The sequence below is a fragment of the Poecilia formosa genome, unplaced genomic scaffold, assembly GCF_000485575.1.
Source record: "Poecilia formosa unplaced genomic scaffold, Poecilia_formosa-5.1.2 Scaffold530, whole genome shotgun sequence".
In the NCBI taxonomy this organism is placed as follows: domain Eukaryota; kingdom Metazoa; phylum Chordata; class Actinopteri; order Cyprinodontiformes; family Poeciliidae; genus Poecilia; species Poecilia formosa.
Window position 1 is genome coordinate 31,827 of NW_006800469.1, and position 15,955 is coordinate 47,781.

The following is a 15,955-nucleotide window of genomic DNA, read 5'->3' on the forward strand; positions in this document are numbered from 1 at the left end:
ACATTACCCTAGTAAAAAAAGTATACTTTAAATTTTAACATACTTTGATTTATGTACTTAAACTGTACTATTGTGGAACAACTTTTTTGTGCTTAGTATACTTTAATAGAACTTAAATAGTATTAATTTACAACTTTTAGTATACTTAGAAGTACTTTTTTTATGTAGTATTGAATAGCTTGATTAGGATATTTTGAGTGTATTAATTCTGTCAGAATTATATTAAAAATATACTTTTTAATATATTTAAAAAAGTCCTTCCACCATGAAGATGATGTGGAGGTTCATCCTCAGAGCTGGTTGGTGATCTGGTGGAGCCAGAGCCTCTGAGACAGAAAAGCCTTTAGGTTTCCCAACACCTGATCTCTCTGGCTTCCTCTTTCATCTTCATTTGCTTAGACTGCAAAAACATGTTGAAGATAAAAACATTGATGAACAAGTTATAACAACAACCTCACAATACATCCATATGACAATCACTTTGTCATATGGAGCTTAATTAAAACCAGGTTACGTTTATGAATATAAGTATAAGTCGCAACAAACAGCCTCCATGCAGTTATAACATGAAGTTGGATGATTGCTATAGAAATAATCATACAAGTCACAATAAAATTGATAAAATAATGATTTATGAAACCAACATAAGCTATATATCTTTACTGCACTGTTTACAATTAGATGAAGATTATTAATAAGCAAACTTACCACTAGCTAGCAACACGTTAGCAGCCTTCGTCCCTTCGGGCTCCTTTTGTGACCAACATTTCATTTCCATCTGTTGTTGTCCAGTTGTGTTGTCGTCTAACTCGGAGTAGGACGTCACCAGCTTGAATTTACCAAAATTAGTAACTATTATCAAAGCCCTCTCTACTTTTAAGGCAATATTATGCGAGTAAAAATTGCGAATTTGAACAGCGTCTGTTATCTTACTTGCGTTCAAGTTTTTTCTTCTCTTTATGGCGTTTTTTTAAAAAACAAAAAAACAAAAAAAAAAAAAACAAGAAAGTGTGCAATACCGCCACCATCTGTTCTGGAGTGTGTACTGGAGCTAATCCTGTTGATTATAGATCTTACATCATACATCTGAAAATGGATTGGGTTAGGTACTTTCTTAAACAGCATTAAATCATGATTACAATTTTTTTATTCTTTGCAATTTTAACAAAAATAGTAAAAGATTATTAAGGCACCTAAAAAGGCATACTTCTGCATATGTATTAATTAGTTTTATTGTATAATCAGGTTGCTGCGTGTTGCAGACTTCTGCCCAGGTCCCTCCTGAAAATGAGATCTGGCTCTCAATGGGGTTCACCCGATTAAATAAAGAAATTTTTTTTTAAAAAGGGCATACTTTATTAGCCTAAAATTTACACTGAGATGTAATTTAAAATATAGTGAAATTAATAATTTAAAGCAGTGTTAAGTAAATTAAAAAAAATCTATTTTGAGCATATATTTTAAAATATACACAAAATATATTTTAAATATACTTGAGCAAGTGTATATTTAGACTTGGGCAAATATATATTTTGTTCACTTAAACTATACTTTTATTTAATATATTTATTAAAAGTGTATTTTGGTACAATTATGTTTAAGTGGGTTTAAGGTCCTAATTTCGAAATTGGTACAAGTATACTTTTAGTACACTTCATATATATTTATAGGTAGTACACTTAATACTTAGTATACTTAAAATGTACTTTCACAAATGTAAGTATGTTTGAAATATACTATGTTTGAAGTATACTTTTTTTCACCTGGGTAATGCATAAAACCTATAAAAATAAGTTTAACGGTTTATATTACACACACACAGACATATGTATATGTCTGTGTGTGTATATATGTTTTTTTTTACAGAAGAAGCTTAATTTGTCTGTATTATTATTATTATTATTATTATTAAATGTATTTATACTGATTGTAACCTACAAATGAAAACTAGCCTTTATGGCCAACTCTGTTATATTTTGTGATGTGCATTGTCCCTTTTGAAATAAACAACAATCTCCATGTCAGTCTTCAAATAAATCCTCATCTATTTGTTCCCACAACTACAACTGTAGAAAATAACAGAACAGCTCTGTCAGGAAATATCTTAGATATGAGATCGGCATCGCAGAAGAAAAGATGTAGATAAAAAAAAAGTTCCCTTGGGGAAACAACAAAGGTGTCTGTGTGACCTCAACAATCAGTCATTATTACAGTGGGCTTTGCTCGTCTGGCTCCTAAAGGCTCTGACTTTCATCTAGTGTAGTGTGGTAACTAATTCTCCACTCACATTAGCCCCACTGTGGTGCTTGAGGCGCTGGGATCAGTGTTGAGTTTTAAGCCAGTGATCTTCCTGGTCTAATCTTTCTTTCGTGCCAAGGTTATCCCATTCACAAAGCTGGCAAAGGGAGGGCAGTGCTTCGATACCAACAACTCCACAGGAAGGGTTACGGCAGCCGAGGCAGTAACACGTGTATAAATGAGCAATTAGGAGTGCAGAGAAGCTGCAGCAGCTGGTTCCATCTCCATTGTTGGAGGTTTGATGTATGAAGGTTCAAGTTTGTGCTTGAACTAAGTTTGATCTGTGGCATTTTCAGAGAGAATCACATGTGGGCTTTTTCTTCATGGATGTAACATCAACTGAGGCTTCCATGTTTGTGGAACTTACAAATAATCAGGCAAGTTTCATAATGAATAGTAACATGCTTTCGTCTGACAGATAAAAGATGTCTGGAGGTGACCACACTCCGGCGCAATTATCAACATGTTGCTTTCATAGTAGGAGTGGTTGACATGAACTGAAAGTTTTATCAGAATATTTTGGCGGAACCATAGCGATGACGATAAAAGTGATAAATTTTTTTTGCTTCTCTTCACATAAAGAAGCAAGATTTGTATCACTAAATTGCTCACAGTGTTGTGATCTGTTTTCTGTGTATTTATTGAGGTTTTTCTGTGTTTATTAGTCTGTTCCCCTGTGAGTCTCTGTGTCTTCCCTGTTGATTGATCCCACCTGTGTCTCGTTTCTTTGATTACCCTCCCAGTGTATTTAGTCCCACCTGTTGTCTTTGTCTCTTGTCGGATCCTCGTCGTGTGTACGTCTCGAATCGTTCTTGCTCCCTGTGTTCCGTTCTGTGGATTAGTCATTAAAATCATCATCTTCATCTTCATCCTGGTCTGCCTTGGAATTTAATGATGGAATTTAATTCTTATCATATTATCATATCTTATCGTGATATGCAATTCTATTTGATTCTCCCTTTGGTTGAATGCCAAAGGGAGATGACACTGAGCTAAATATCAAATGCCAAACACATTTGGGAGATGTGCTTGGTTGAATCAGGTTGAATTTCAACCAATCAGCAAACAGAAAGAGGCCATTGATTTTCTGCATCGTTTTGAATCATATTCTGCCTCTGTTGGATATTAGTTTGCCAATGGCAGCAGAATGAAGTGAATGAAGCCGTTCAGTCCATGTTGGCCATACATTCAAATATTGAACAACTCAAGTAAGAGCAAGATGAATGCTAAAGACATATTATTGCTAGCAAAGATATAGGGACCTATTCCCTCTGGGGTTGCCAAAAGCGGCCACACCTCCAGCTAGCAACCGTTTTTCAATAGGGTCCAGATGGCCCTTGCCTGTTGTAGCTCTTCTGGTTTGTTGTGGCCCTCCAGGAACTTTAAGCACGACTATGTAGTCTGATTAAGACACAACCTTTTCAAAATAATTTTGTGGTGCACAGTATTGAATAGATTTGACTACTCATAAAAAACAAGATGTAATTCAGGTAATGCACACATTGAACATGACCCTAACTGACTGCAGTCAGCTAAATGTTTTTAACCTGAGCAACCTGCCATATGACAAAACACAGAACTATTTATCTCTCCATCATCAGAGTAGAGGGGGATTTTAAGAGGATGGGGGGATAAAGAGTGACGACTCTTTATCCCCCCATCAGTGTCCAAAGAAACTGGACACCGATGGCACACAGAGATAATGTGAGAACGCATGATGTCTGAGTACCAGGAATGTTCTGACCAGACAGCGGGATGAAACTAAGGTCAGACATGAGGAAAGTTAGAGTGAAAATAATTAATAATCTGGCCATTAAGTTTATCACTACATTTCTATAAAGCATTGCATTACATGTTTCATCCAAGTCCACTGCAAAGTAGAAAAGTACCATTAGACCCTCCCTCAAGAAGAGCAAACAAGACCACCAGAAGATGGAAACACACCATCTACACACCATCTCTTTTGCAACATTTGAAAAGTTTGTTAAAATTTTGCATGACAATTGGAAACATAGCTCTACTGTGGCAGAGTTGAACATTGAATTCCACACCATTGATCCAACATCACACACAACATTCTTAAAGTGAATGCAACAAAAACAACACGCATACTCCTAAAATGTGAGAAGACTTACTGTTGAAAACAAGATCCAATTAATTTTCTGACATTGTGATCAATGTTGCCTTTTTTATTGGTGTACATCAACAAGATAGGGAATAATGACAGCACCAGTTGTTGGTAGAAATTCAGTTGCTTATAGAATGGCTTACACTGAACAGGAAATTGATAAGTTCTTTTAATTAAAAGCAACAGTTATATGATCAGCTTAGTCTTTTGTGAGTTGCCTTTGACCACAACTTGATCTCCAGAAATGTGTATGATGCATTAGCCCTGAACAAAAAAATCGTTGAAGAGGATATGAGAGGAGAAAGGACCTGTGTTGCCTGAGCTGTAATGGAGATGCCAGATGAGCAAACACTAGTGACAAGAGGGAGTAAAAACTAACACAGGGGATGTTAAAAGGAGGTGTGAAGAAGAGACAGAAACCTCAGAGGAAGAAGCGGGACAGAGGTACAAACCAAAATGTGTGGAGGAGTTTAATGAGTCTCCAGTTCCATCTCAACTGTACCACCAGGGCAAGACAATCCGTGTGTATGTGTGTGTGTGAAGTCTAAAAACACTAGGTTATGCATAATTTATCAGACAGCTGTCAGATTTGTATTCCTATTTACTGTGCAAGGCAGATTCTTGGCCAACAGGGACCCAGCCAGGAGGAATGACAGCCACTGAAACTGTTTAATTGGAGAGTCAAAGCACTAATAATGCCATCACTATCTCTCTAATGCAATTGCTTGAGAAAGATTAGCTGTTAGTAAGACAGATATTGTATGATATGCTTCACTAGAAAAAGACAGAAGTTTTTAACCCCTGTTTACTGGTTTTAACACTCTCTCAGGTGATTTCTACATACAAGATCCAGATAAATAAAAGGCTGCAATATTTTTTTGCTTATTCAAAATAACTTAATTTGTCATACTCATTGGGGAAAAAAAAAACTTTTTGTTTTGTTTCAACAAAAGATTTGGTTTTGTTGGGGAATACTGAGGTGGTTTATTCAACCGTTTAGACCACTTAGTAATTATGAATTTATGGGTGTGTACTATGAGTTTTCTATTGGTTAAATCTGCAAAGTTTTGCTTGTTTCATGAAGTTCTCCAGAGCACAAAACTGATATTTACAGGGTATCTAAACAGGCCTGTGTGGATACCCAGTTGGTTGGCCAAGTTAACATCCACACAGGCTTGACTGGTAATTACCTGATTAATGTGGTTTTATTCACAGGGGTTAGCGCTGGCAGTGAGCATCCTGTCTTGACCCTGCAACCCATCATTGCCTGCATTTAACTCCATAATAGAATCTGGACAATTACCCCTTTGCTTCATTAATGCCATCTCCACTACACTGTTATGATGTAGTAGAGCAAAAATACCATCTAAGTGCCAATAATTTAAAAGTCAAGGCATTCTTTCAGAGGGTAAGTCATGGTGCTTGTCAACACAGTTATTAAGAGGGATATTAAATGGAGATCATATTTCAACCAGCCTCTTCCATACTGAGATGACTGGAATCCACTCAAAGCTCTCAGTTCGTGGGGTCCTACTTTCATCTTCCAACACAGCTAAGACGATCCATGTGTGGGTTGAGAAGTGCATTGTTAAGTTATTATTTCTGCTATTGTGGCAGAAATATTATTATCAATGATAATAACTAATATTATTGTTACTGATAATATTAGTTATTAACAATAGCTAATAATTATAGCAATGCGTCATTACCTTCCCAGGAACAATAGTAAAAATAGAAACAAAATATGCAAAAGACCATTTCATTTTTAGTTTGTTAGAATATTGGGGAAAAGAACCACCTGGGAGTGATTATTTTCCAAAATGTTGAATCAGAAGTAGGGTTGGGATTTTACTGTGTTAGTTTTGATTAATTATTTGCACAGATTTAACACGTGAAAAGTTTGAACACAACTTTGCACAAGCCACGTATGCAAACAACAGTGGTGGAGACAAAACCTCTTGGACCTCTGGCAATTAATTTTAGTTTCAAATGTCCTGATTGGACAAATACGATTATTGTGTTCATGTTGTGCTAAAAGGACTCACAAAGCTATTCAAGCCTAACATCGCATCTCAGTGCAAAACATTTTACGGCAGAACAGATGTCCCAAATGCTATTGTCAGCATATACAGTTGACATTTCTAAAGAGTCATGTTTTCAAAGAAGTCCCATATATGAGCAGGGGCTAATGAAACACTGGTAGCTAAATGGGTAATACAGCAGTTGGCACCAATCCAATGGTTTCATAACCAAAGAACTGTTACCCTTTTTAGCAAATTAAAAACAGTAAATATGTTTGTTGCTGAGTTTATACATGTAATTAGGATTTTGAATTGAAAATGTTGCTTATTTTGTTAATCATCATTAATTATTTAATTAGTTACAGACCCTGCAATTAACTCAATGAAAATCTTGAATCTAGTCTTCCCATTAAATCAAAGGCAAAATTGTCTGTAAAATGGAACTCTGCTAACAATAACTACAACCCATAGGGTTAGAGATACTAACCTTATGGGTTATGAATTCTAGCTAAACATGGAATCAGGTTTAGCTAGAATTCCCTTGACTAGTGACAGGCTGGTTGGAACTCAAATCTCAAATTTTTTATTTGAACATTGACTACACAAGTGTTACCAGTTTGCACATACAGCACTGTTGGCAGGATGAAAGAGGACTTTTAATAATTTAGGTAAGGTGTTTAAAATAACAGCGAAATACAATAAGCAAAAAACTATTTCAAAGAAAACTGTTTTCTCCAGTATGTTGGGACACATGATTAGTTATCAACTGGAAGCAAAAAAAAACATGTATTAAGAGTTAAACCAACAGATGTGGTTGGTTTGAAATTTGCTTATTGTGTTAAGTGATTCATGATCTGAAAAGACTAAAATGTCTCCATGTTCAAGTGCCAGAGATGGTCTAATGTCAGAATATAATTGAACACTTTGTCTCCTCAGCCCACAGTCAAAGACCGGCTCAACTCTGAGGAGCTCTCTGCTGCAATGAAATGACAGGGAATAGAGAAAATAGCTGTTTTGTTAACAGTGCCTGCATGTTATGGGGAAATTGGTTTGGTTCCTTAGATGAAATGGAAGAATGAGACAACCTGTTTGACTGAAAGTGACTTACAGCCTAATCCCACTACAAACACCACAATCTTCCAAATGAACACCCAGTGAGAGCAGAGGTCACTGAGAGGTAAGTGACAGACATGTTGGTTGACATCACTCAGATTCCTCAGTGTCCTGATAGACAGCTGAGTTTGACTTCCTCAAGCCCACTGCCTCAGAGGAGTTGGGGTGGCAGGGCGGATGTTGAGCTTTACCCCGATCCCCATCTTTAGTCTTTCACAGGAAATTTGATGGATTGCTAGTAATGCTAACTAGATGTCTTGACCAGTCTGTAAATCTTTTTACTGTGTGACCCCCTGGCCATTTGGTCCATCCAAAGCAGTGACCTCAAAGGGCTTCTGGGCAGTGAAGACTGAATCACAGCCACTCTGTCGTTTATTTGCTGAACCAGTGAGCTGCTTCAAAGAAAGATGTTCATTCCTCTTCAGAGCTGTTAGGCTCCACAGGCTGCTAGATAACACATTCTGAACATGAGCTTTGATCATGGCTTGCTCATCAAGTGTGTAGTTGAAGAAAACCTTGGACAAACGGAAAGACTTTAGCAAAAAGCAAAGTTTAATATTCTCGAAAAAAAGAAGAAGTCTCAAACAGTACTGCAGGAGGACCGTCCTCCTCTTTAGCATTTTTACTTAACTTTTAAGAAGTGTGAAATGACAAGTTGTACGTGTGAGATTAATTAATGCATAAGTCCCATTGGATAATGGAGATAATCTGCTTAGAGTATAAGGACTGACCTTTGGGATTGTACACTGATAGTGAATTGTATCAAAGGAGTAACACCCACCAAAGTCTAGAGAGGAATCAGCTGATTCATGTCACCTTAAGCAGAACCAACACGTAACATTTTCTAACTTTGACACTTTCATTCAACAGTGGTTGTCTTTTTGACACTCTTTCACCACACAGTAAAAATGCCAGTGTTGAATTAACACCCAAAAGTGTCTATGTGTGTCAAAGTCAGCTGGTGTTAAATTGAACAATACAGAGTGTCACATTAGCATATACAACGGTGCTGGTGTTAAAATATATTAAAAGTAACACCAGTGTAGTGTTGATCACAAAACATAATGTGGTGTTAAAAAAGTAAATAATTGACCCACAAGGTGTCAATATCAATCAAATCCAGTGGAAAATATTCAAAACAATACACAGAAATGGAAAGTTTAGCTTTTCTTAAACCCATTTCAGCATCATAGACCAAAGTTAATTTAACAAAAAAAATGGGTGTCAATCTTTTAACACTTTCAAAAGTGTTACTTTAACACCTGCTGACTTGGACACATATAGACACTTTTGGGTGTTAATTCAACACTGGCATTTTTACTGTGCAGATTTGTGGACTCTTTGACCAATAGCTGCCCTTAAAACAATACCGTACTCTTTCCATTCTCAGAAGATGAACCGAACAGTGCTCTGTGATCCATCAAATCTCTGGATGTTGTTTCATAACTTACAAACCAATGTACTCCATTCACTATTTGTAATTTCTGAAGGCAGTTGGTTGAAATAGATTTTATTTAGGGGTGTCAGAGTGAAGAGCATTGACTGTGCTGCAACATATGTCACGTTTCCATTTAGCAAATGTCATTAACATGTCCTTTGTTAAAAGCCTTGCTATTTAGAGGGGAAGTAGCTGTTTAAAGTAACAAAAAGCATCTGGCTTCTTGTTACTTTCCCACATAAAATCTCATCATGTTTGCAAAGCACTGTATATACGTAAGGATCAGATGCAATTGAGACAATTTGACCTTGTTTTGACAATTTGTTTTTATTTGTCATCCCTTATTATGTAAATTATCACAAGTGGCCAACAAATGTCTTGCTAATGTGTCCCATGACACACGTGCTCAGGATAATGCAAACCGGGTTTGCCTGAAGTTAATTCAATTATCATCCACCAGGAACTCCATTTGTGCACAATGCTCCCATTATCTGCCACTGATCCAGTGATTCCCCTCTAAACAGCAAGGCTTTTAACAAAGGACATGTTAATGACATTTGCTAAATGGAAACCTCATATGTGGGATGTGTCAATAGATGTCTTGATGTGATTGTGCCAGGTGACCCAACACCTACAAAGAGACATTTGAGCCCCGTAATGAGGATGCCACATGTCACCTTTCACAGGCTCTACTTGACTGCAGCTCCTGTTGGATGGAGTCACGTTCACTGGAGCATGTCAAGCCTTTTTTTTCCTTTCTTTAAGTCACATGTTTACAATTACCTTAACAGTTCACAGAACTGACTTTTTTGTTGCTTTAATTAAATGAGGACACATGGTGGTAGATCAGACGGCTTGAGGAGGCAGAGGTTGGTTGTGGGGCTTTGTCCAAGACGACTGAGTGACAGGGGTGAGATTAGGCCCTCAGGGCGCTCAGCGGTTACTTTGTACCTGTCAGTCAGGCATGTGGAGGACAGTAAGGTGAGAGGTCCTTGCCATAGGGCAGATCCCCCACCACCGGATGACCTCCACTCACCTCTCTGAAAAAGAACAACCTTACATAACAATAGCTGGTACAGAGCAGCTGGCTCCTGCAAAACTACCTCAATTATTATGAAATTACAAAAAATATCCTTGCTCAAGCAAAGATAAAGGGATCGACCAATCAGAGTCTTCTGGACGTTGCCTGATCTTAGAATTTTGCAATCTGTGATATGCTGCTACTGGCTCTGATTTTCCTTTTTCTTTCTTTTGAATTTGCAGTCTTGTAATAAATAACCCATAGAGCATTACTGGTCTGAAGTTCAATAGTTCTGGACTTCTGGTTCACAGTGTTACTGGTGGTCCAACAACTTGCAGCTGATCTGGTTGATCAGTTCAGCTCAACTAAGATAACTCCAATAGAAACATGATGTGATGGACAAAAATGAAACAAAATCTTTGTACAATATTGTAAATATTCAATTCTTATTTACTTTGAAACAAGCTTATGATGTAGTATCAGTGCCCAAATTAAGATTATTGCCAGGCTACTTCCTTTGTCACAGGAGTCTACATTCGTTCTGAAACCAGCTACTGATCTGATTAATGATAGGCTGGCACTGTAACAGAGTGGCTGGCATTGGCAAATAAGAAGAACAGCATTAATATGGCCTGCTTTTATTGTAAAACAATCTGATGCATGTTGAAGTCTTTAAGTATTGAAGTTTAAAAACTTGAGCAAATGAAAAATGCTCAAGATAGTGAAAAATTGGAATTAGTGGAATCAAAGAACATCTAATATAACTTACAGATGCTGTATGTATTTTTCTTTGAAAAAAAGTATGAGTCACCTTTCACTCATACTGGCTTAGGCATGTTTTTGTTAGGCTATCTAAGGCTAACGCTACTCTACCTGTACTAATGGACAGCAGAGAATAGGAAATCCAGTGAGTGCCAAGCAATGCTAGTCTTTAGCCTCTCCAAAGCTAACACAAGGGAGTAGATAGATAGATCGTTTCTTATACAACTAGTAAACCTTTAGTCATCTTTATTCAGTACTAACATTCACACCAACGTGATCTGGTAGGAATTACTGATTGGAAAAAGATCGTAATTGTTGAGTTTTCAAAAAGCATGACTCCTACAAAGCTGATTTTTGGCCAGTTCTGTCCATTATGTCTGCTCATCCTTTGTAAAAAGTCTACCAGATGCAGATAACAAGAGCTCCAAAAAACAATCATTTTATTCTCCGTCACTTTGCTTCTCTTCTTATTTTTCCCCAACAGTTTGTGCCAAATTTATCACTAGGTGCCAGGAGAGTCTGGGCTCTCTTCCGCTGAAGGAAAAACTCTTTCAACCTCATCCATCTCTGTCAGAAAGTCTCACTACAAAGACCTCCTTCCTCAGTCCAGCACTGAGTGTACTTCCTTATCAGCTGCTCTCAGTCACCACCCCATCATTCAGTCTGCTTCCAAGTGCAGGACAAGATGGAGGGAAAACAAAAATGGATATTTCTTTTCTCTTTTAGCGACTGACTTTTGGACGTCAGGTGGTATTTTGTGCCAGTCACAGCTGGAACAAAATACCAGACAGCAGCACATCTCAGTGGTAACTGATAAAACTCACACCAACCTATGTATTTCATGTGTCTGTGAGTCAGAATCTTATTTAAACAGTAACAACATATAGGTAAAATTTGTTTTAATCTAAAAAAAAAAAGAAAATGGTTGTGAAACAACTTTTTACTGAAAGTCAAAGATCAAGTTTGATAGATGAGGTTGCATTAAATTTAAGTGTTCATACTTAAAAAGGCTTTGATGATATTTGGGTCAGATTTTGGCAACAAGCCAGCTATGCAACATAGACTAGGACTGTGCTGGTGTGTTATTTAGATCAGAGGTAGCTGACACAGGGCCTGCAGGACACAGGTCACCCTCAGAGACCCTAAGAGTTGCCCACAGAAGATTCTAAAATGTCTATTTTTCATTACTGACCTTGGTTGGAAAAAAAAAATTAATAGTTTGCTACAGAACCTTATAAAAGTATTCCAGGAAAAAATACATATATCAAAATAGGGTGACATGCATTTGTTCTTATCCTAATTTACTATCTTCTATATGCCTCTAGAAAAAATGTAGCAAGATTAAATGATCCCTTATTATTACATAGAATGTGCAATGCAATCTGAGCACGTTTTTTTTGGAACAGCTGCAGGGATCAAACATTCAGGTGGAAATGTCTGTCGACAGGCTATTACTTGTGAATTCAGTAAATTGGGCAAAAGCCCAATTTACTGAATTCACAAGTAATAAAAATGAAGCTGAATGCTGATTCTCCATGTTTGGCTCTGGTTCTGATGCAGAGCAGACCAGAACCAGAAGACCTGAGAGCCCTGTAAGGTTGATACAATAACATGATACAACATACAATAATACTGTCGGTCATTGGTCAACAACTTCAAAATCAATTCATAGACTGCATCGTCTATTATCACTCCCATAAACAGAGTGCTACTGTATAATGTCAACGTTCTTCTTTTGCATATATGGGTCGCTTTGAGGTTGTGAACTCTTCACACATAAGTCTGATTGTAGTTAGACTTAATTAGCAGTTTGAAGGACTACACAAGTAAAAATAAAGGAAAGCAATATTCATTAGCCTGCTCACTGCTAAAGTTCAGCAGTGACCAGGCTAATGAAAGTAGACCCACATCCCCACCCATCAGTCTGTGTGTGGATGAGACCATCGGACTGTCTAAAAGGCAACTGAGAAGACAATGATGATAAAATTATGATAAAACTAACACTGGGCCAGACCTAGTAACCGAGGATACACAACTGGTTTCTGACTGTTACTATGGTAACCCGTATCCAAAAAAAAAGTGTCAAAGGCTTCCCCTCAGTGTACCCCGGTCGGGGGTGTCAGAGGGTACATAATGCAAATTGGATCCAATAATCCCTTTGTTCTGTAAAAAATAGGTGATAATCCCTCTGAAGTAACACCATAGACATATATGCTAATGCTTACCGGCTAGTCAGATCAACAGTTCTGTTCTGTTTACCCGGCTCAGCTGCACACAGCCATGTTACGTAACCAGACATGATTTACTCCATCTGCTGCTGCTTTGAGCAATGAACACTAATGATCAGGTGAACCTCAACTGTTCTCCATCTCTCTCTGCCCATTCTTTAGTAATGAGATTACGGTTCAAACAGGAGAGGGTTAAAGATGGTAGCAGCAGGCACAATATATGATAAACACACTTTGCACATTGGCCTGTTGGTGCCACTCCACATGCAGTGGGACCAAAAATAATTCCTGATTACATCACAAATCTGCCCCCAACCGCTACCCCAGTGGCTGATACACACTTCATGGAGATTTGGATTTGAGAAGCCAAGCCAAGCCAGATGACACAAAGTGAAAAACAAACGCATGCATGCTTGCCTGCTGTGCATTTAACATGCAAGCAGAGGGGGAAAATAATGCTTATGCCTGGCATGACATGACAACTTAAAAGTGCAAGAGGCTGTTCAGAGTTCAGCTGCCAAGCTGCAATTCATACTGCTTTGCTCATAGGCCAACAACACAGTTGTGATCACCCTACCTGCTTTTGTTTGTAAAAGTACATAACCATATTGTCAGCGAGAGACTTAAAGAGAAGCGGCAAAAGGTGGATTAGCAGTGCTTGCTAACAAATGATGATGTCATCCAGGACATGTTACTGTGGTATTTAGGGGTGCACTGATTGCAGTCAGGCTTTTTAAGGATTGGTGATCAGCCAATCACCAATCCTTAAAAAGCCTGACTTGCTGTTTTCGATTTTGGCCGATGCCAATTTTGTTTGAAAAGTCTCGAGACACAGAGAAAAGGTTTCTAAGTTGGCAACAGTGGTATGACTGTTGTAAGCCATGTATGTAGCGACTACATACATACTCTGTAAGTTAGCTCACTTACCTAACTGACAGACAGTAGCTGATTTTCAGACCTTTGCAGAGGTAGATAAGATTCAAAATAAAAAATAAAAAATGGGTCCAATTTATCAGCCAACCGTTTTGTAAGTGCACCCCTAGTGGTGTCTATTATTAGATTCCTGCCATGCAGCACTTTGTATGACAAAGAAAGCTAATAAGAAACCCAGCAGGGGTCTTTTTTTCTCTATCAAAAACATTTTTCCATAGTGCTTATAAGGTTCGAAATCACACAGGAAATTCCCATATGGTGAACTTTTTGGACTATTCAAGTAGGCTAAGAGCTTCTTTTCTGTAAGTGAAACCAATGATGTGTGAAGATTACTCTCTGAAGTGTAACCGAGGACAATTTCTGCATTTCATTGTAAGGGGAAATGACAAAAATGGAAGCTAGTGGGTCAGTTCAGATGCCTTTAGTGACTATTTTTACCTAAAAATCACAGCAGTAAATGAAATTGTGGCTGCTGCTGAAAACAGAAGAACTCTGGAGGAACTTTTGTAGAGCCACATCGCCACCTACTGGTGACAATCATAGGCCTGGGAAGTAATATCTAAAACACTAAGCAACAAAGAACAATCATGTTCAAAGCAGGCTCTTCAGATGTTGGATGATTAAAAAAGGGAAAAGATGAGTTTCTCAGCTGCCCTATAAGCAAGCAGCATTAGTTAGATCAAAAGTAGACACAAGAGGGAAAGTGTGGCTTTTAGCAAACAATGAATGTGTCAAAACAGTGGCTCAGTCCCTGGAGTGCAGAGGAGGAGCTACCCTGGTGTTTGCCTGCTACATTCTACAGCAGCTCATCAGTCTGAACGTGGGCCTCTCACCAAAATACCCTACCCCTGCTGGCATCTCATCTCTCCTCCTTCCTTCCCTTCTCATATATCAAGAAGCATTCCCAATGTGTGTGTGAGTAGGTCTGTGTTTGGATGTTTCAGTAGCCAAGCTGGTTGCGTCTGCAGTGAGAGGAGAGGTGAAGGAGCCTAGCTAGCTGGAGCCCAGGCTCCAATCTGGCTTCCAGTTTTGTCTCCAATCGAACATGTTTGGTTGTATCCATGACCCTGGAGCAACACAAAAATATATGCAATATGCACCATAACACCTCCACCCTCCACACCCTCCACTCTATAATCAGTACCTTCACTTTCCCCCATGCTAATCAGCATGTCCCAGTCTCTAAGCTCAGCTGCTTGCCACGGTAATAACAGGAATGATGGGAGAGGGGGGAGATGGAGAGCATTAAAGAGGAATCAGAGGCAAGTCAGAGAGATGGATCTCTGAAACGCGGCTTTTCCTGCTGATGAATGCATTGCCACAGGAGAGCAAGCAAACTGGACAAGGGGGAGGGAGGATGAAGGGAGTTGGAGCGTCTATCTACCAAATCCCTTCTTTCACATCCTCGCCAGCTCAGTCGCTTGCTTCCATTTCCATAGCTGGGATCCAGGAGCGTCTCTTGGTACCTATCTGAAACATCTGAGGAACCCAATGCAGATCACTTTACTAGTCCCCAAGGAAAACTGAATTCAGTGTTTTCTATATAGCACCTTGGAAAAGCATTCAAAAGTCTTCAACTTTGCGTCACAATGCACCCAAAACTTTACTGACGGCAAACTCAGGGTGTGTGTTTAGAGTTGTGGTTGTGCCACTAGGTGAACTTTTGATATAGAACAGTGGTGCCCAAAGTCGGTCCTCGAGGGCCGGCATCCTGCATGTTTTAGTTCTCTCCCTGGTGGTAGAAACAACCTTTTCAGCAGGTCAATGTTCCTCTTAGGCCTCTAATGAGCGATCATTTGATGCAGGTGTGTTAAACCAGGGAAAGAACTAAAACATGTAGGATGCCGGCCCTTGAGGACCGACTTTGGACACCCCGATATAGAATCAAGCCTTTGCTCAAATTTTCCTCAAGCATTGCATTGTATTTTTCCATCTCCAGACTGATGTGGCCACCACTGTGCTTCAACATTGAACTGGTGTTCATTTTCCCCTGCATGTGAGCAAAAAAAGTTC